Genomic DNA, 21,877 nt, shown 5'->3' with positions numbered 1-21,877 from the left:
AGATGTGAATGTGCTATGTGCTACTAACTACGTGCTTTTCTTTTCTTTGTTTTCCCTTTACAGCAGATGGGTTTTATTAAAAATCTTGCTCACAGTGCTCAAATTTAACATATTACCACATAATAGCTGAAATCCTGTTAGGTAAAATGCATAAATTTAGTGTCAAACTACTGTAAATTAAGAAGCTTCTACAAGCATTAATGAGCCACACAACACAGCACTGCAACACATAATGCCTACAGAGATTTCTTAGCCTATAGCAATTAGGTTAATTATGTCCTTTGTGTAACTACATAGGATTTGCTAGCATACCTTCTTTGTTTTATGGCAGTATTATTATTTTTTCTTGGTCAACATCCTTTCTGTAAAGGTGGGCAGTAGCAGGATTAACTGAAGGACAGAAACCTGGATTTACCCGTGTTTCCCACATTGCTGCCAAGCGGTGGCTGAATCCTGGAAGTGGTGTTTGGGAGTCACAAAATGGTGGCAGTCATATGGCTCTGTGCTTGCTTGGCACCCCACCCACAGGCAGATCACACTGGCTAGCTCAAATTGGCCACTGCTGAAAGGGGGGACAGGGCGGCAGGCTGGCAGACCAGAGGGGTAGGGTTTCCAGCCTGCTCTCCCAGCAACACTTAAAAAGAGAGAGGAGGCATAAGAGGAGGCAGTTTGTTCCGGGAATGTTTCCCCTTCCTTCCCTCGCACCTGCTTTAAATAGACTACTGTGCACTATACTATGGAGGTTCTATGGTGGCACTATTGGGTGTCATTTCATTTTTGGCGGTTTGCAGCATTGGGAAGGATCCCAGTGGTCATGGATGGCAGGTTATTTTTGCCTCATAAATTGGTGATTGTTCAGTTACACCAATCATATTTTAGATACAAGGGCAGAAACATTAGGGGAAAAGTGAGCCAAGACAGGCACCTCAAAGAGGCTGGGAAAACTGTTTTCATAGTTTTCCAGGTTGAGAGTACTCAGAAGTGGTCTACCCTTCCCTTCTTCTGGGGGCTCCCTGAGATTGAACAGCTTGCGCAAGGCTGTTCAAGCTGGCTCTACTCACAGGAGGCACCACCGGGAATCAAAATTCCAACATCTGGATATGTAAACAATTGAGCTATCCAGCCAGCCCTTGTCTGACGTAAGCTGTATCCAAATATCTGGTGTAAAGATCAGGACCAAACTGTCCTGAGATGATCTGGAGGTGGCCTGAGCCTATTCTCAAGTTCATGCAGCTATCTGTGTGTCCAAATCATGGGGTTGGGAAATACTGGAAACGAGGGGAAACAAAGGGTGGTAACCTGTGATGGGTGGACGGAGAGCACCATCATTGTTTGGGAGTGGGGAGATGGTCTCTACAGTAATGTGGCCTGCACAGTCAGCCCAGCCATCTCACATTTACATATATGTACACAGTCCTAAGTGTAAAAGGGTCTCTGCAGTTAGCTACAGTGGGGTCTTGACTTGAGAACTTAATCCGTATTGGAAGGTGGTTCTCAAGTCAAAAAGTCTGTAAGTCAAGTCTCCATTGACCTACAGTGCATTGAAAACCGATTAATCCCGTAACAGGCCGTTTTTGTTCCATTTTGGGTTTTTTCTGGTCTGTAAGTCAAATCTCAGTCTGCAAGTCAAACCTAAATTTCGTGGCCAGAGAAGTCTGGAACTCAAAAAGTCTGTAACTCAAAAAGTCTGTAAATGAAAATGGAAGAAAATTCCAGAACATAATCACTCTAGTAGAAGTGATGCAGCACCCTCCTTTTGTCCTACCTAAATATAAAATGGCTGCTCAGTGGGATGGACAGAAATACAGAGTCTGGCATGGTCAATCTGAGCTCTTCCCAGGAGCTTAGCAACTGAAGGTTTCAGGGTAGGATTTGGCTTTCACTGGGGCTTCAGATGTCAGTCTCTATCTACTTCGATACTCCTTCCATTTCCTACTGTATTAGTTTCATTTTCACCTGAGTTGCAGCATACACCAAATTCCCCATCCTATGTCAGTGTTTTTAACACCAAAAATGCTGGATTCAACTTTAATGATTTTAGGGGTGTTTGAACCAACCACGAAGGGTGACTGGGGGCTTCATCAGCTGCCATGCAACTAATCCAAAAACACACAAATATACCTTCTACACCCTATTTGGACACTTCTGCCTAAAGATAGTGCACTTAATTCCTGTAAAGCAGGTTATATACATGTTCTAAGAACTCTTGTTATTGGGAATCAGGATTGAAAAATTATTATATACATCGTTATGGTAATGTCATATACAGGTAATGTGATATTCAAAGATCACTGGCAAACTGGAGTGTTTTGACTTTGCTACAGCTTGATTCAAAGCCTATTTTATGCAGGAACAGGTGATATCTTTATTGGACCATTAAGAAAATAAATTTAAAAAAAACCACAAAAAAATAAAGCGAGCTTTCAATGATAATTTATCTTCCTCAGACTATACACCAAGTTCTTGTGGGTAGCTCTAAAATTATAAGTATATATTAAAGCCCCCAAAGTTTCATGGCTGCCATTCCTTTCAGTAAAGGAAAGAGGGGTGTCAAAGTGCCAGCCACCTTTTGTTTAGAGAGATGGGCCATAAATTCCAAACCACTGGCTGAAGAAGGGACTGAAACCCTAACCCTTCCCCCAACAAGTGTCTTGCAGACTGCAGCTCTCTCCATCTAAGAAGCTAGACCTGGTCGCCAACAGCATCCATGAAACTCTTGGGACTTTATTATAAACATATAATTTTGGATCTACCCACAAGAACTTGGTGCACAGCCTGATGAAGGAGAAATATCATCTATGCTTGCTTTAATTTTATTTGTTTTGTTTTGTTTTGTTTTCTTAATAACCCAATAAAGGTATCACCTGTTCCTGCATTTGTAAAGGGAAAACACTGTTCAAACGGCTGTGGCTTTAAAAAAAAAGTAGAACCCTGCAGCTGATTCACATTGGCCTTTGCATCATGTGATCAGTGAAAAATAATTCAAATGTATCCATTGTACTTACATAGCACATCCTGTATTATTTACCAATGTAGTTGCAGCCTAATCAATGTAGTGTGGTGGCCGGGTGGTCTTGCATGGGCCACTCTCCCTTCCCAGATGATTCTCTTACTAAAGGGAAAATATAAGTAAAAGGCCTTAGGGTTTTTTCTTTCTTCCTTTCTTTAAAGTAACCCCCAAAATTATACAACTGGACAAACCATTGTTCTCATATTATAGTGATTTGGTTTAGTGCTATATTTTTAATTACTGGTTTATAAACCACCCTTGGATGAATGTTGTGATGGAAAATTTATTTTTCAATATCTAAATAAATTGTACAAAGTACAGTGGTGCCTCGCTTAGCGAGCGCACCGTACAACGACGAATCCGTATAGCGATCCCCTTTTTCGGGATCGCTATACGGAGCACCCAATCGCCGCACCTCGCTATGCGACGATTGGGGCGTCCGGCGGCCATTTTGGAGCCGCCGATCAGTTGATCGGCGGCTCCAAAATGGGCGCCGGAGGACCCGAAATGGCCCCGCGCTGTTTTCGCGCCCTCGGCAAGCGAGGGGAGGGCGCGAAAACGCGGCGCGGGGCCATTTCGGGTCCGTTTTGAAGCCGCAAAACAGCTGTTTTGCGGCTTCAAAACGGCCGCGGACGACCCGAAATGGCCCCGCGCCGCGTTTTCGCGCCCTCCCCTCGGCAAGCGAGGGGAGGGCGCGAAAATGGCTGCCCGGGGCCAGGAAACTTCTCTAAGTGGGAAGTTTAGGGCCGATTTGGAACACATTAAATGAAGTTTAATGCGTTCCAATGGCTTTTTACTTCCCGCTTAGCGAAGATTTCGTATAGCGAAGGTTAATCCGGAACGGATTAACCTCGCTATACGGGGCACCACTGTAATACTATTTCATAGGACTATAGAGCCCTACCAAAGGGATTATATCCAGTGATTAGAACATTGTGGTTTTAATGCATAGATACAAAGAGACGTCCAACAAAAGAAAGAAAGAAAGAAAGAAAGAAAGAAAGAAAGAAAGAAAGAAAGAAAGAAAGAAAGAAAGAAAGAAAGCAAGCAAGCAAGCAAGCAAGCAAGCAAGCAAGCTTGAATTCCCTCTGTAAATTAGCTTCTCCTTTCCTTTTGCCCTACTTCAAGTTCAGCATCTGGGTTTTCAAAGATACTTCTAGGACACATGCAAGTGACCAGCGGAATAACGACTTGCAATCATTGACTATTTTATACTCCTTAAATATAAGTCTTTTAAAAAGTTTGTTGAACAGTATGCTGCTATTAGTGTTGATAGTGAAGGCACCTTGAGAATCCTCAATACTCTGTATCCACAGCTGAATATATGCCACTGATTCCCCAACAGGTTTCCATTATGCTTACAATATATCTGTTCTTCCTTGCGAATAATCATTCAAAGGCTTCTAGCATTAGCACAGAACACAAATACATAGTGATCATCTCCACATGTCTAGCCAGTGCATTTTCTACTTTGACACCTAAACCCATTTGACTGACTATCAGATATTAATATATGATCATGGTTTATCTCCACTCCACCTCCATTTTCACCTTCATCTTCCAGGGCAGAGATCCCCAGCCTTGAGTCCCAAGGTGTCCTTGTATTAAAACTCCCAGAAGCCTTCACCACTATTTGTGTTGGCCAGGATTTCTGGGAGTTGTAGTCCAAGAACATCTAGGGGGCAACAGTTGGGAACCAGTGTTCTAGAATTTAGTCAGTCTTAACCAGATTATTCCCACTATCTGTCCATTTTCTTCCAGAGTTCATTTTAAAAACTGTTCTGCCAATTTTTCTATAAATATCAGCATTTTCGGTATATCCTGGTTCAGGTGGAACTCATCTCTTTGTCTGGGTCAGACTTGTGCAATAAATTCTCCCAGACCTATCTCAGTTTTATTATGACAAGCAGGGGAAAATCGAAAACACAATACAGATTTGAAAAATCTTGCTTCTACTGTGTGTCTAGTAAATGTGTCAAGTATCTAGATTGAGCCGCTGCTCAATCACGAAAAAGGGTCTTGGTTAGAGATGGACAAGAAACAAAACCATGAAGAATCCTCCCCAAATCAGGCCATTTTTTGTTCATTTTGGGGTGGTTTGGGAAAACACCCCTGCCCAGAATGAAATGAAACACTGACCTATTATCAGCATTGGTGATTCAAAGCAGATCCAAATCCAATCTTCACCAAAAGTGGACTGACTCTTGGGAAGTCTCTCCTCCACATCTCGTCCAAGTTTGACAAAGATTGGATTTGTGACATCCAAGATATAGCCCACCAAAGGAGGTCCCCCAGGAAAATATTCTTCAGCCAGCTGCTAAAGAGCACTTTCCTGGGGGGACCTGCTTTGGGTAGCTATAACTCAGCCATCCCAAATCCAGTCTTCACCAGTCTTAGATGGGATGGGGAGGAGAGTCAACTGAAGACTCTTGGCTGGTTTAGTATCTCTAACTTGTGTGAGGGGCCATTGCACAGCTCCTGAAAGTCCAAAATCATACAAACCATGAAAGAGTTCATTTTGTCAGAAAGTTCATGAAATTCATGGTTCACAGTTCATGAATAGTGACAAACCTCAAACGATGAATCATCATTAACTGTCATTACCCCAGTTCATGCCGATCTTTAGTCTTGATCTCATTGAAAGCAATCCAGCAGCTTCTTCTGACTCCTAATTCCACTGCCCCTCCCCAGGGCCAAAGGAAAGCCTAGGGAGCCTGGAACCTGAAATGTGGGAACTGGATGCTTTCTACTATTTGAATCAATTATTTCCAGCACCTGGATCCAGTTTACAGTGGCATAACTGCACCAACAGGATTCTGTCCAGTATTTTAAGACTATGTAATTGAACTATTTATATTTGTAGTAACTTTTCTAGACAGTACATTCAAAGGACTGAACACACTGGGCTAAATTAAACTATTAATCACAACTAAAGCAAATGAGACTTGTTAAGTAAATACTTTTACTTTACTTTATTGCTTCATAGCCAGTCAGTCTGTACGCATAAACAGAAATTACACAATTCTTAGAAGGTGATAGTTGACATCTAACATAAATACATCTAAATTGACACAATGTGCACAGTGGTTAAACTGTAGTCCTGCAGTCAAGCCTCTGCTCACTACCTGAGTACAATCCTGACAGATTCAGGCAGCCAACTCAAGGTTGATGCAGCTTTCCATTCTGCCAAGCTTGGTAAAATGAGATCCCAGCAAAATGTTTCTTGTACAAGTATGTTGTAAACCATTCAGAGAGTGCTCTAGCACTACAGAGCAGTATATAAGTTGAAACAGCAACAACAAGAAACAATCAGAAAAGCATAAAATAATAAAATAAGCATTCTCAAGCAAGTATCAAGTGGTAAAATTAACTTGTACAGATTGTGTAACAGGCACCTTTCCATGGCTCATTTGACAAATATAGTGATCCTACAGGATATACAGTGGTGCCTCCCAAGACGATTGCCTCATGGGACAAAAAACCTGCAAGACGATTGTTTTTTGCGATTGCTATGGTGTTTTGCAAGACGGTTTCTTCTATGGCCATGCTTCGCAAGACAGTCCCCCCCCCCCCCCGAGATCGATGCCTCACAAGACAAATAAATTTCATTCGTCTTGCGAGGTTCCCATAGGGAACCTCACAAGACAATTTTTTCGCAAGACAGTGATTCTCGCGGAATGAATTACATTAGTCTTGCGAGGCACTACTGTATAATAATCTGTGCTGACTAGCAGAAATAAAACTGTAATTAAAGGGGAGTTGCTTTTGGTCCATTTGTTAAGGTTTTAAGACATTGAATCATACTTTTGAAAGTACCTGCTCTAAGGAAGACCCCTGATCCTAAAGAGTCTAACCACACTTGAGGAGTCCTCCTCTGCAGCCAGGCAATTTACTAATATACTTTGTATTTGTGACATGCCCATTTCTTGGGCTCAGAAGATGGCCTACCTTATTTTGTAACTCTGCATCTGGGCTCCTTGCCCCTTCAGGAAAAGATTGCGCCCTCCTGTCCCCCAAACATCCAGCCACAATTTGCTGCTCCATGTCATATAGCTGTGGAGGCTTAGAAGAGGTACCCCTGTTAGTCTGTGCTAGCTTGTCTTCTATGTCTGAGGAAGGGACTTCTCCATGAAAACTCACATTAAAATACTGCAGTTCAAGCAGCACTTGAATCAGGTGATCATCCCACCAATGCAACCATCATAATACTTTATTTATACAAAGGTTACAAGTAGTCACTGCCGAGCTCCAGTACCATACCAGAAATCCACATTTAGATGTAGCTGAACTTCACAGTCTGAATTTAATCAGTATAAGGGGCACATACAGACTGAATGGCATTGAACTGCTGGTGGGCCCGCGTTGACCATCAATGCAGTTTCTTTGAATCTACCAACGTTTGGAAAAGTTTTTTTTTTTTTTTCTGAACTACAACTCCTAGAATCTCTAGCCAACTTGGCTGGTCTCTCTGAGTCTTTCCTTCAGAAAGATGGTAGCTCATTGTAACAATTGTGCTTCTGATCACAACAGCAGCTCTGGTCTTGAGTGTTATACTTCAAGTGTACAGCCATATCATCATTATTATGCATCTTTGCTCCTGCATAAGGAAGTGCTATTTTCCTTTTTTATTTTCCATTTTTATAATATTTTCCAGATGGGAATATTCACTAGCCTGCATTGCAGATTACTAGCACAACAAAGACTTAGACCCTTTTCCTCTTTGCCAATCTGAGCATAACTGAGAGTCAGAGTTTTGGTTTCATGGAATACAGTTTACATCTATCCAGGGCAGAAATGTAAAACACACCCAACTGTTCAAGGAGTTGCACATTTGTGTATATATATAAAAGCACGAATAATCTTTAACATGTGTTAACTATTGACTGTGCAGGATTGCTGACAAATTATAAATTGCTCCGGTATATTTTAAACTCATGAATTAGTGTGGGAAGTAATATTCCATCTAGAAGTGAAAAAAGACTATAACTAATGCTCTACACACATGCTGGAGATGAATATTAATTTCCCTTAAAGGAAACGAAAACCAAAGTAGCTACGTGTTTCACCTGCCAAACATTTTGGTGGTAGGGTTTTTTTCCCCCAAAAACACACTGAAAAATCCTTGCTTCCCTTCTTCACCTCTAGGAAATTCCCTTTTCACGGAAATGAAAATCTCAGCTTCCCTGCCCACAGCTTTCAAGACCTTGGCACTGTAGAGAGGCAGCCTGGAACAAGCCGTGGCCTCTTGCAATCAGAAGCAGTGAATGTTGTAAAGAAAAAGAAAAAAGAAAGGAAAAAAAGCAACCTTTCTTTTCTTTACAGGGATCATATTGTTCAATCAGGTATTTTTTTTTAAAAAATGAGGGATTTTAGCCCACTTTCTTCTGTTAACACTTTTAATGTCTCCCTTTCATTTTGAGTGAAAGGGCTGGGAGTAAAATCATAAGAGGAAAAAGAGGAAGAGAGGGACGGAAGGAGATGGAGAGGGGAGAGAGAGAGAGAGAGGAGAAAGAAATAATAATAAAAATGCTTTTCCTCTCGATGTAACGAATGGATGGAATGGTTTAAGTTGCCACAATATTTTAACACAGCATAGAGTACTGCCCCTCCCCATATTCCTTTGAGGTTCATCTTTCAGACCACAGCTCTGTTCTGCTGCCAACTCATTGGAAGTGTTTAGTGACTGGAGAACTGTTGCCTGCTCTCTTCAGAACTTCACACTTCATTTTTTCAGGTTCCTGCAAGCGGCAGCAAATATTTCACCATCCTGGTTTGCTGGCTACTGCCGTAAATCAGACTTAGAACCCAAAAAATACACAGTTTTGACAGGGCATTAAACTTTTCTTTTTGGGCTGTACCCATGCTAAATGAGGACTGGATTCCCCCTCCCCTCTTCTGAAATGGTAAAAAGGGGTTTAAAGGATTGGCAGCATCAAAATGATACACTGCAAAATGTAACTAGATAAAGGGATTTTTGAAGACGTCTTCAGTGTGAGCAGCAGCTTTTCTTGCAGTTGCTCTACAGTGGAATGAGAAACTGTAACTTCATGTCTGCAAAGAACTGCTGCTGTTGTATGGGCCCTAAAGACTTAGCCAGCAGGAAATGTGATATGATAAAAAGCCTGGTGCTCTCCTCTTACCTCAGGGACACAGATAGGCTCTCATTTCATCCTATACAAGGACACAGTGACCTAAGAAAGCGTAGGTTTAATCCGTTCCATTTATGGCAAAAGGTTACCATTACATATCTGTCACCACACCCACTTTAATTGTCTTGCAAAGATTTGGGGAGATCCAATTTCTGAGGTGAGCCAGAAGTGAAATATTGGAAGAGATTTTTGGCATTTCTTCAGGCCACGTTTGAATTCTAATTATCCATCATTCCTCCAAAAATACCTGAAACTATATAGATACAGACAGTTCTCACTCTAAGAGACAGGTAGAATTGTGAGTTGAATTATGTTTCTTGTGTTGGTTTTTGTTGGTTTCATAAATTAATCCCTGTCACCACATGGATTCTCAGAAATGTCTGCCTGGCTAAGTGAAATTTAATTCTTCAAAAACCCTTTAGATTATGGATGTAAGATATTGTGCTTCTCTATCTACAATTCAAAACATCAGGAAACAGCCCAATATTGCTGTGTTGCCAGCAGGAAAAAGGATGTCAAGTTTTAGGTAGCAAATGCAGCCTGAATGTTGACCAAACCAATGGTCAGTCTTCATTATTGTTTTCATCAGTTAGTCACTTCTCACCTGTTTTTCAATGAGTGTGAATGCTAGTGAACACAAGAGGGTATCCTGTAGACCAGTGGTCCCCAACCTTGGTCCTCCAGATGTTCTTGGACTTTAACTCCCAGAAATCTTGGCCAGCAGAGGTGGTTGTGAAAGCTTCTGGTTTGTAGTCCAAGAACATCTGGAGGCCCAAGGTTGGGGACCATTGCTGTAGGCCAGTGGTCCCCAACCTTGGTCCTCCAGATGTTCTTGGACTTCAACTCCCAGAAATCTTGGCCAGCAGAGGTGGTTGTGAAGGCTTCTGGTAGTTGTAGTCCAAGAACATCTGGAGGACCAAGGTTGGGGACCCCTGCTGTAGACCATCTTGACTGCTGCCACTAGTACTGTCAACATTTAGACTGCCCTTTGCTGTGAAAAGCTTGGCATCCTTTTTCTTCTCTGGCAATGCAGGCTCAATGTTGTGCAGCAATATTGGGCCATTGCCTGGCTTTTGGAATCATGGGTACAGAAGCACAATATCCCACATCCATAATCTGGAGGGCTTCTTTAATAATAGAATTTCCTGGCTTTTAAAAACAGAAATTTAAATATACATCCACTACACACAAATTCGAACATGTTACTTATGTAAAATTATGCAGTGCTAGGAGATCCCAGCAGATGAGCACATGATCAGTACTGTGGTTGCTGGGGGAGGACAGAAGCAAGAACAGACAAGTGGTGAATCAGTGGCAGAGACATCATGTCACTTCTACTGAAAAGAGCCTTTCATTCTCCCTTGCTGCATGCTTCAAATTACAGATGCTGGGTCAGGTCCCATTTAGCACACCTTGCTCAATCCATGAATGGTACCAACTGAGATAAGATGAAATAAAATAAGCATGAAACAAAATCAAATGACATTTGCTTTTTGGCTCATTTCCTATTCCAATTTTCCTCAATGTTGCTGAAGGCAGCATCCAAGGTGTCATGGTTGTGAATATTAAGGTTAAAACCTGAACTGAATATGGGATATGTAGTTGTGGAGAATTATAGAATGAATCCATATTGGTTCTGTGTTAGAATGATTTTGCATGATGGGATTGTTTTTTCCAAGAGGCGATGGGAAAGTTCCAGGTAAACAGCCATGTTATGAGACGATAAGGAGTAAAGACACAACACCATTGTCTGGATATAGACCTGAGATGAGGAGTTGGAAAACAATACCTGGACTTCTCATGGGAAAAGGAGGCGTGATGTGAATGGACTGTCCTTTACACCCATTGGTCAACACCTCGAATGGACGAAGAAGATGGGTGGTGCCAAGGAGATAGAAAATGGAGGATGGTGCCACATGGACTGAGCTTAGAGACTTTGAAAGCTTCGAGAGCCACCAGGGCTTCTAGACTCCAGAGACCTGATTCATTTCTGGGGAGCCATTTTGTATGCTTTATGCTAAGATGTAATATAGAGTGAGAGATGGGGGGGGGGATAACCCTTGCCTATCCCTAAAGAAGCTTTTTAGCATTTTATTTTAGCTAGTTGAATTTTGTTATGATTTTAACAGCAATATCTTTTGGAAATGTAACTTATGCTTTGCTTATGCAACAAACTGAATATCTTTAAAGACTTTGTTTTTCAATAAAAAATTATTCTTAAAATCCTTAAGAATGGTCTTTTGAACAGCAAGACTGCTGAGCCTGCTTCTAGAAGAATTGTTAGGCCACAGAATGCTACAGAGTCCTTTTTGCCTGAGCTTTGATCGTTCTTGCAGACTTCAAAGCTCATGTGTTTTCTCTTTTGTTTTTCTTGCTTAACTTAAGTACAAGCAAGTATCTTTTTAGGGCAGACTTGTAAAAAGAACTCACCAGGACTCAATCCAGCTGAGTAGGGGTACTTAGACTTCCAATTACTCTCTGTCCAACCAACCAAGTTCTCTCACACAGGAAGCAGGCTACGTGATGAGACCTCCCATTTACAATTTTGAGGGAAATCGTCTAGCTCTCCTTTGAGGATGGAGAAGACAAATCCTAAGCCAAAGGCCAGCCAGTGAATCAGTGGCACCAGCATGATGCCACTTCTGTTGAAAAGAGTGTTCCTTTTTTCCTTGCTCCATGTTGCATGGCTCCCACCACAGATTGCACTTAAGCCCTCACCCTCGGCACCCTTCTGCCCCTTCAAACCACTCCATGGGACACTGCTAGGTGAGAGGGCCATTTGTTTAAGAGGCTCTTGGACATCGCCAGCTGGTAGGATGACCACTTGTTGACACTTTGCCACTCCAATGATGAGGTGAAGGATTTGTTGTTGTTTTTATTACGTGCCAATTAGACAGTAATTAGGAAAAGGCAAATCCAATTTCAAGCTATTGTGCTGTGATTTCTTTCTTTGAAGGGCATGCATGAATGTCCATTGCCAGAGTTCATTTAATTTCATAGCTTCGACTTTCCTCAGATTGACCCTTTCACTTTCATTGCCATCCACTCGCATCACATTGCCATCCTCTCACATTTGAGGAAACCCATCCAGAAATATGGAATCATTAATTCTAATATGTTGAAATGCCATTGATAATCAAACAGTCCCAAATTATATGATTCTAGATGTAATCATCAATGGGTGGGGTAAGAAGGAAGAAAAGAAAAGGGGGAATTTTCCAAAAGAAATAAATAATTTTTAAGTGAAAAGCCAGCCAGAGGAGATAATGTATGAGGAAAACCCAGCCTTCATGTTGGGTGAAGCAAGACCTGATCTGATTGAATTTTTGCCTGTTCAAAGTGAGGAGAGAGCAGACTTTGGAGACTGCTAAACAGTGTCTGGCCTTTTAAGATGACAAAATCTCTACTGAGCATGCTTCAGTGTTATGAAATGGTTGATATTTTTTTTTGTTAAAAGAGAGTGTTTTGAACAGTTCTACAACTACTAGATGGGTTTGCTGCAAATAAAATAGGCTAAAGTAATTACTCCTCAGAGAAAATGTTAGATGTTTGAAAATATATTTTAGTAGTTTCTTAACTGCTGACAAAAAAAAGGTTTCCTTTGTCTGTGTGGGGTGGCAGGGAATCACAGCTATACTTTTAAAAAATGGTAACTTCAAGGCTGTTAGACCAAACATCACCATTTTTGGCACAGATTAACACCAGACTGTCTGCTCCTACTGTGCCAAGATTGGTGCTGATCTGGCACCTGGTTATAAGTTTTTTGTTTGGGGTGCCTCCATTTTTATAATTGTTTTATACAGTAGAATGTTGCTTTGGTTGCTGCACAAAAACATCACTGCAAAATGTGACAGACAGCTGGGGGGGGCACCGCATGCTCCCTCTAACCCCACTCCATCTGTTCTACTAGGGTCTTTCTTCTCCCTCCACCCCACCCATTTCTGTCTTTCCCTTTCCATGGGAGATCTCAGAAGAGCCATGAGGTGTGTGGCCATCTCACAGCTGAGAGGTGATGCTCTTTCTTCCTAGAGCCCAGCCCCTCTGATCTTCTAGGGTCTTTCTCATCCACTCCTGTCTTCCCCACTTCATGGGAGATCTCAGAGGATGCCTGGCCAAGTTGGACTCCCTCCCTCACACCTGACATGTACCTTTGTTTTGGGATGTGAAACAAAAAGGCAAAGATACTTGGTTAAGTAATGATGAAACATGATCCTGAGGCCACATTCTACTCATGAGATCACCAAATAGTCTTGGAGATCCATTGGATTCCAATGACATCATAAAGGTAGAATAAAGAAGCGAGCTGATGCATCTTCCTCTCTCCGCCCGTTGCCTTTTCTTCCATAAAAGGGGACAATACTAGAAAGGGAGGGAGGATGGAAATCTCATCAACATATTGGAAGGCTCTTAGGTAAAGAAGAGTTAATTCCGGAAAGTCACCATGACTTTCCATCCACAGGAAAACTAAACCCAACACCTTCCTCTCTGCAATTATCAATCATTCTTTGACCTGTATCCCTCATGAGGGAATCACCTGATGTTTTCCTCTAGACCAGAGAGACACGCTTCCACATCCAGGTAACTTTGTCAATAACTGATCTTTCTTTACCTATCTCTAATCAATGCATCCTAGAAAAGTCAAGGAGTTTTTTTTTTAAAAAAATGCTGTTTGCTAGCTACAGTTTACTTCTCCATTGTCAGTCCCAGCAACCTTGATTGCTTAAAAAATTTTTAAAAAGTTTTGCGTAAAACAAATTCCATAATATTTTCCATTTTAAAAAAATCAGCAGTAGGAGACTTAAAATAGAAGAAAACAAAAACAGGCTTAAAGAGATAAATTCCCCTAAATACTTTTCAGCTCTCATTTGGAGCTGTGAGGTGATATATAGTCATGTGAAAAAGAAAAAACATCCTCACTGAATTCTATGGTTTTATCTATCAGGACATAATAAAAAGCATCTGGTCCTTAGCAGGTCTGAAAATTCGGTAAATACACGAACAACAGCACATGACATATTACAACATGTCGTGATTTAATTTACAAGAATAAAGCCAGAATGGAAAAGCCATGTGTGAAAAACTAAGTACACCTTATGATTCAATACCTCGTAGAACCTTTAGCAGCAATAACTTGAAATAATGGTTTTCTGTATGACTTTATCAGTCTCTCACGTTGTTGTGGAGGAATTTTGGCCCATTCTTTTTTATGCCATTGTTTCAGTTCATTGACATTTGCTGACGTTTCTGTATGCACAGGTCTCTTAAAATCCCTTCACAGCATTTCAATCAGGTTCAGGTCTGGACTTTGACTGGGCTGTTGCAACACCTTGATTATTTTCTTTTTCAGCCATTCTGTTGTAGACTTGTTGATATGCTTGGGATCATTGTCCTGTTGCATGACCCAATACTGACCAGGCTTTAGCTGTCAGACAGATAGCCTCACATTCCACTCTAGAATATTTTGGTATACAGAGGGGTTCATGGTCAATGGGTGAACAGTTCTAAATTAGGAAATTCTAAAGACACAACTACAAACAATTCCAACAAGAAAAGAAAAGGTGGAAGACTGTGGGAAGTTTTAGTCTAAAGTTCCATCTTGTGGCTATTAAGGGATACATCACTGGTGTTTAGCATAATCAAGCTATTGTAGTATAAAGATGCATTGTTCTATGATTCTCTCTCTGCGCATGTGTGGAATGTGTGGAAAAGATAGGTTTCTCGACCCTCTTTGGCTAAATCTTCTCTTTATGTAAATGATAGTACTTAATAAAAAAAAGACATGCCTCTGGAGAAGAAGGTAGACATTTTAGAGACATTTTAGAGACATTTTGGAGACATTTTACAGGCAGACATCTTCTTCACTGGTGACATGCATCATAACTAAAGACTGTAGTCTGTCTTCCTTTATCAGAGATCTCTCCCTGGTTTTCATGCAACTGCTGCTTGGGCTGGCTTCCAAGCAGGGTTCCCTGGGGATTTCCCCACATCTGGCGGCCCGTGTGAGGCCAGAAGCACGGGACAAGCTGAGCAACGCAACAGCGTGACAATTCACACTGCCCTCGCTCTGCAAGGGTTCCAGACGTCACACATCCGCAAGGATCCCGGGTGAGTGTTGAATTTGTCAAGTTAGACACCTAGACTCCTAGCAACATGGGGAGCTTTGTATCAAGTCTTCAGGAACAATATGTACAGGACCTCCACTTCTTATTAAAAAGGAATGGTCACATGACCACACACAAAGAAGTGGAAGATTTAGTTCATACTCTTGAGAATGTATGCCCTTGGGTACCCGAAGAAGGGATGCTGGACCTCAAGGAATGGTCTAAAATAGGCAGCTGTTTTCAGGGAGACCCAAGAGTTACAGCAAAAGTGCTTTCTACATGCTGCAAAGTGCGTACTTGCCTTCAAGGCTCACAGAACATTCTTTTCGATCAAGAATTTGAGAATAATCTGTTCAAACAACTCCCTCAAATTCTGCCTCCCCTTTCTCTCACACCACCCCCCTCGGTTCCACTGCTGGACTCTCTGTCTCATTCTGCCCAGCCAACCGAGCCTCAGCCTGGGAACACCTCCTGGAAAACCCAGGATGAATCAAAAGCATTGTCTCCCAGTCCTGCCGTTCATCAGGCAGCTGAGAACAAGATTTTTAACAGTCCTTTAATGGATACGATTGGTGCTGCTTTAGAAACTGGCTGTGTGATTTATGCTTCTCCTATCCTTCAGAGAACAGCACAAGCGGCAGTTTCTCATAGTTGTGAACTGCTCCCATATCAAGGCGTCCGTGAACTGCAACTCAGTATCAAGGACAAAGGGACAGAGGCTCTCCTGGAATTCTCATCCGCCCACCGGCCGGTCTCTAGTGACTGGAGAGGTCTCCTTCCACCAGGAGAAGGACTCATTTGCCTTCAAGGATGGCAAGATTTAGCAACTAAGCAAGCAGAAATTAATGCTGTTGTTTCTGTACGTCAGCCAATGTTTATGGGAGAAGGTGTATTCGCTTCTGCTGTTCAAATCCGTCTCAATGACACAGTTCTCAGTCAGCCAAGGTCACATGGGAAATGGGACCCAGGGAAATGGGACCCAGGGCCGCCCCCAGGCTGAGAGAAAATAATAGGGGATTTGCAGGATTCATGTGATGTCATGGGCTGGTATACAAAAGAAGCTTTACAAGCATGCCATGTGTCTTGTGAGAAATCAGAAGGGGAGGAGGAAGAAAATGTAAGGGGGCAGCCCAACAGGAGGCCTGTTTTGAACTGCCACAATGGGTCTATGTTTCTAAAGCTAAACTTGCCGCTATTCCTCAAGGCTACACTGTTCTGGTTTTTACATGCGCTGATTTTGTTTGTCTCAGCTTGAATCTTGTGCCAGGACTGATAACTCGCATGGCAAACATTCAGGTTTGGGTGAAAAATCCTACTCAGCCGGACAGTCATAGCTGAGAAAGATTGCCCCCCCCACCTGGCCAGTAAGAGAGAAAAATGCATATGGGGTGGGAGGAGGTGAGCCAACTCCTTAAAGCGCTTCCCCCATCACCTTCTAATCTGGAAAAAGCATTGTTACTCTCAGGCAAACATCATGGACACTATGTTCCATGTTCTTTCTAGAACTACAACTTCTATCACACCTTGCATTGCTTGGCAGTTTCCTGAATATTAGGCATGATGGGATTTCATAAAGTCTGCATTGTCTTCTATGCCTCTGTGCTTTTTTGAAGTAACAAACTCAAGGTCCATACCTGGTGCAATGCCCAGACTTCTTATCAGTGATTCTGGGCGTTCTGCCAAGAGAATGCCATTGTGTTTGGACAGTCTAAATGGAGAATCATTTGGCAACTGACAGCTCTTGTAGAATGGTTTTTGTGCAGCCCCAGAGAAAAATCAACAGACTGGGCATAAACTTTTGCATCTATACCTTTGAGATATCAATTGGGCACGTCAGTTTTGGTATTGTCTACAAATGATCTCTCACCGTTGTTCTCTGCACTTCCTGGTTGTTCATGTTATGCTGGTAACTTCATCGATGAAGGCTTCTTACAGCTGGTCATCCAACAACTTTATCTGCAAGCTGTGAATCGTCTGCCAATCTTAGTGACACCACGGCTGTCAATTGCAGTTCTCTACACCCCTGACAAGGATAGGATCACAATTGTTGAATGGATGCACTTGCCACACACTCCCTTGAACTTGTACTCCTGCATTAAAGCAGTTGCAGATTTGTTTTGCCAAGGCATCGTTCCAGATGTTGTCACAATTGTCAGGGACGTATTAACTCTATTTTTCTTCTCTGCAGGGTGATGTTGAACTCTCCAAAAGACAAGTGACTGCTTTCCTGTATTTTTTTATCAATTAACCACTTGTTTTTCAACAGATGCTTTTTTTCAGACGGTTCGCCTTTCCAAGGTGTTGTCACGTGGCAGCTTTTGAACTTTTTTCTAATGATGAGTTTAATTTTGTTGTAGACGCACGTTTATAAGCTTTTTAGGCATTTGTTTTTTTTAATATCTGTCTCCTTCCATAGATAAGGATTTGTTTTCACTGTTTTCCTGACTTTGTTACTTTAAAGCAGAACAGCATTCTGTTTCATCGCCCATATATGTTCCCACCCTCAACTTCCAGGATTTATTACTGAAGGGAATGCTGCTGCTGATTCAGCTTTCAAGCAGAATTCATGTGCTTTAGTCTTTTTTCTGATCCTATTTGTTTCTCATGAAATGTTTCATTAGTCTGCAAAAACTCTTCACAGAATGTTTTGTATCCCAATGACACAGGCAAGAGACATGGTAGTTGGCAAGGGATGTCACACGTGCAGGTTTTTGTCTAAATTACATTTGAATATTTTCTGGGTTTTATTTGGCATCTCCTCTTCATGGAGAGACTGCAAGACATGTCATTCAACATTACATTTGGAACAATTGCTGTAATGGGCCGTCTTAAGACTGGACAATGGACCTGCCTGTTTATCATCTGCCTTTCAAGAATTTTGTGTTCAATGAGGACTCTCACTGAAGCATGGGATTCCTTTTAATTCCACAGGGCAAGCAATTGTGGAAAGAGCACACTTAACCCTTAAATTTCTTTTGCAGTAGCAAACCTCAGGCAGAGGGGTTTCTGGGTCAGATGTTCCTATGGGTGTTGCAAAAGTTCTGTATACTTTAAATTTTCTGCTTTTTCCTCATTAACAGGGTTCACAACCCAAGTTAAAGTTCATTTCAGGGCAGAAGAGCAACTTCCTCGACCACCTGAGTGGTAAGGGTCCAGTTCCATTGATCACCTGGGGACAAGGATATGCTGCAGTCGCACTGGACAAAGGCGCTGTTTGGATCCTGGCAAGATGCCGTGGATCTCTGCCATCCGACTCCTAGGACTGCTTGAACTGTTCTTGGTTCCACGTATTTCTGCTCCAGACAATCAGGGCAATTCTTGGGTGCAACATGCTCAGTATATTTTTGATGTTCAAGGACAGAATGTTTCTCTTTTATATGAATCATGAGCTCACTGCCTGGTCTTATTGATGATCCAACCTTAATTCTTGCCTCTTTGCAAAGTATTTCAGAACCTAGTCAATCTGAACTTCTTTTCCATGCTGTTCCTCCTACTTCTAATATTTCAAAGGTTCCATTTACGCACCACACTCATGGTCTGTGTTTCTGTTGTACTCATGCAGGGAACTGGAATGCCAAGGTTCCAGGTTTCACTCGATCTGAACAACGTTTTAAAAGATTAATTTAATCCCAATGGCCTAGAACATTCCACATTGGGATGAAAATATAGTGGGCACCCAAATCTTATTACAGGTGTGCTCACACTAGGGTCATATCCAGGCATTATTGCACAAGAACAGGCATAACATTTTGGGTCTGACTTGTCGCCTGGAAAAAACAGTTAATGCTACTACAAGAATCATGGTAGCTCTGCAGAGGCTTTTATGCTGTAATAGATACTCAAAGTATTATTTGCTTCCATAACTTGCAGCATTCAATTGAGCATATATTAGTTGAATTGAGTGATACCATTATTACCAATAATATTAACACTTCCCTATGGGATGGCTTTGCATACTACTAATGTATGGTATTAGTTTACTGATAATTTGTATTGTCTTATACTATGTTTTATACAATGTATTCCTTCATTGATTATTGTTTTCACTAAGTGATGTCAAACATCTGTACAATCAGTGTCTTTATCTGCTAAGCAATTGTATCAATTCTAATATCATGTGTTACTTTCTAGAGTAGGTGAGGATTTTTATGATGAGGCTGATGCACAACATACGGGTTGGATGACATGGTTGTTGCCCTCCATCAATGAAGAGGTTCCATGGACTCAGAAACCATCAGGAGTCTTACTGGCAGCAACTTGCTCATCCAAAATGAAATAAAAACTGAGGGAATGTGGGAAGTTTTAGTGTAAAGTTCCATCTTGTGGCTATTAAGGGATACATCACTGGTGTTTAGCATAATCAAGCTATTGTAGTATAAAGATGCATTGTTCTATGATTCTCTCTCTGCGCATGTGTGGAATGTGTAGAAAAGATAGGTTTCTCGACCCTCTTTGGCTAAATCTTCTCTTTATGTAAATGATAGTACTTAATAAAAAAAGACATGCCTCCGGAGAAGAAGGTAGACATTTTAGAGACATTTTAGAGACATTTTGGAGACATTTTACAGGCAGACATCTTCTTCACCGGTGACATGCATCATAACTAAAGACTGTAGTCTGTCTTCATTTATCAGAGATCTCTCCCTGGTTTTCATGCAACTGCTGCTTGGACTGGCTTCCAAGCAGGGTTCCCTGGGGATTTCCCCACAGAAGACAGCAAAAAAGGCCAGTGTGGCTTCACAAAAACCTCAGAGAGGACCTGAAAAGAAAAAAAGGACACCTATAGAAAGTGCAAAGAAGTCCAGGCTACAAAGGAAGAGTATAGAAAAGTAGCAAGGAATTGCAGGGATGGCATTAGGAGAGCAAAAGGTGAGAATGAGATGAGGTTAGCTACAGACACAAAAAGCAACAAAAAGCATTCTTCAGGTATGTGCGCAGCAAAAGACAAAGAAAAGAAACAGTGGCTCAGCTACTCAATAGAAAAACTATAACAAAAGACAAAGAAACGGCAGAAGTACTAAATTCCTATTTTAGCTCAGTTTTTTCCCCAAAGGGCAGACTGTGACCTTCCAGACAAATGTGAAGTGCAGGTACAGGGGACAAGATTGCAGCTGGAGACTGATAAACAAATGCTCGACAAATACCTTATTTTCAATGAGTTCAAATCTCCAGGGCCGGATGAACTGTATCCAAGAGTAGTGAAGGAACTGGCTGGAGAACTCTCAGAATCACTGTCCATTATTTTCTTTAAATCATGGGAAATGGGTGAGGTGCCAGACAACAGGAGGAGGGCTAATGTTGTCCCTATCTACAAAAAGGGCAAAAAAAAGAGGAAACTAGGAACTACAGACCTGAATTCAATCCCAGGGAAAACTCTAGAACAGATTATAAAGTAGTCACTATGCAAACACCTAGAAAACAATGCAGTTATAACACAGATTGGTCAAGAACAGATCCTGCCAGAGTAATCTGATGTCATTTTTTTCATTGAGTAACCTCCTTGATAGAGGGAATGCTGTAGACATCATATACCTTGACTTTAGCAAAGCTTTTGACAAAGTGCCCCATGATATTCTGATTAGCAGGTTAACTGATAGAACAACTGTCTGGTAGATACACAATTGGCTACAGAATCATAGTCAGAGGGTGATGATTAATGGCTCCTTCTAAAATTGATAACAAGTGGGGTACTCCAGGGCTCAGTCCTGGGTCCAGCACTCTTTAATATTTTTAATTAATAACCTGGATCAGGGGATACAGGAAATGCTAATCAAATCTGCGGATGACACAAAATTGGGTGAAAAAACTAAAACTCTGAAAGACAGAAACAAAATTCAAAATGATCTGGATGATCAAAATGATCACACACTTGAATGCTATAGACCAACAAACTGCTAAAATTCTGACTTTTATAGAGGTGATCACAATTATGTTCAATTACTCAAGGGCATTTGGTTAGCAGTAGCTGGTGGCTATTTAGGCTCTTAATTCCTATGAAAGCAGTAAAGGTGTACTTAGTTTTCAACACATGCCCTCTCCATTTTGGCTTTATTTTTGTAAAGTAAATCATGACTCTGTGTAATATGTCATGTGTTGCAAAAATGAGGATATATTGGTATGAAGAGTTTGGAACTCATTCTGCAATTCAGCTCAGTTATATCAGGCAGGAACTAACACATCCAACTTGGGCTGCCAAGATCTTGGAATTTATACTTTTATAATACAGTGGTACCTCGCTGTGTGAAACATCGCTGAGCGGGGCAGAAAAGCCCATTGGAGCGCATTAAACCTTCGCTCTGCAATATTCGCCCATTGGGGGCATCGCTCTGCGATCGCATTAGCGATTGCAAAAGCGTCACCATAGAGCGAATTCATCGCTCTACGGGGCACTCGTTGTGCGAGGCACCACTGTATTTATTATTTAATGTTATTATTTTATTTATACTTAGTGCTTGGTGCCTCCTTGTGAATTATACTGAGCACAAGAGGGTATCTTGTCTAGACCATCTTGACTGCTGCCATCGGTGTTGTCAACATTCTGGCTGCCCTTTGCAGCCAGAATGTAAAGTTTGGCATCTTTTTTCCCTGTTGGCAACACAGGCATGATAGTGTGCAGC

The 21,877-nt window shown here is 41.6% G+C and overlaps 1 protein-coding gene across 4 annotated transcripts in view; it reads right to left on the bottom strand.

The window, feature by feature from the left end:
* Positions 1-21,877, bottom strand: part of RUNX2 (RUNX family transcription factor 2) — a 324,192-nt gene that overhangs the window by 64,772 nt on the left and 237,543 nt on the right. The window lies entirely within an intron of this gene.

The sequence above is a fragment of the Pogona vitticeps genome, chromosome 1, assembly GCF_051106095.1.
Source record: "Pogona vitticeps strain Pit_001003342236 chromosome 1, PviZW2.1, whole genome shotgun sequence".
NCBI lineage: Eukaryota > Metazoa > Chordata > Lepidosauria > Squamata > Agamidae > Pogona > Pogona vitticeps.
The sequence above is the reverse complement of the archived record's forward strand: the minus strand, read 5'-3'. Positions and strand labels throughout refer to the sequence as shown.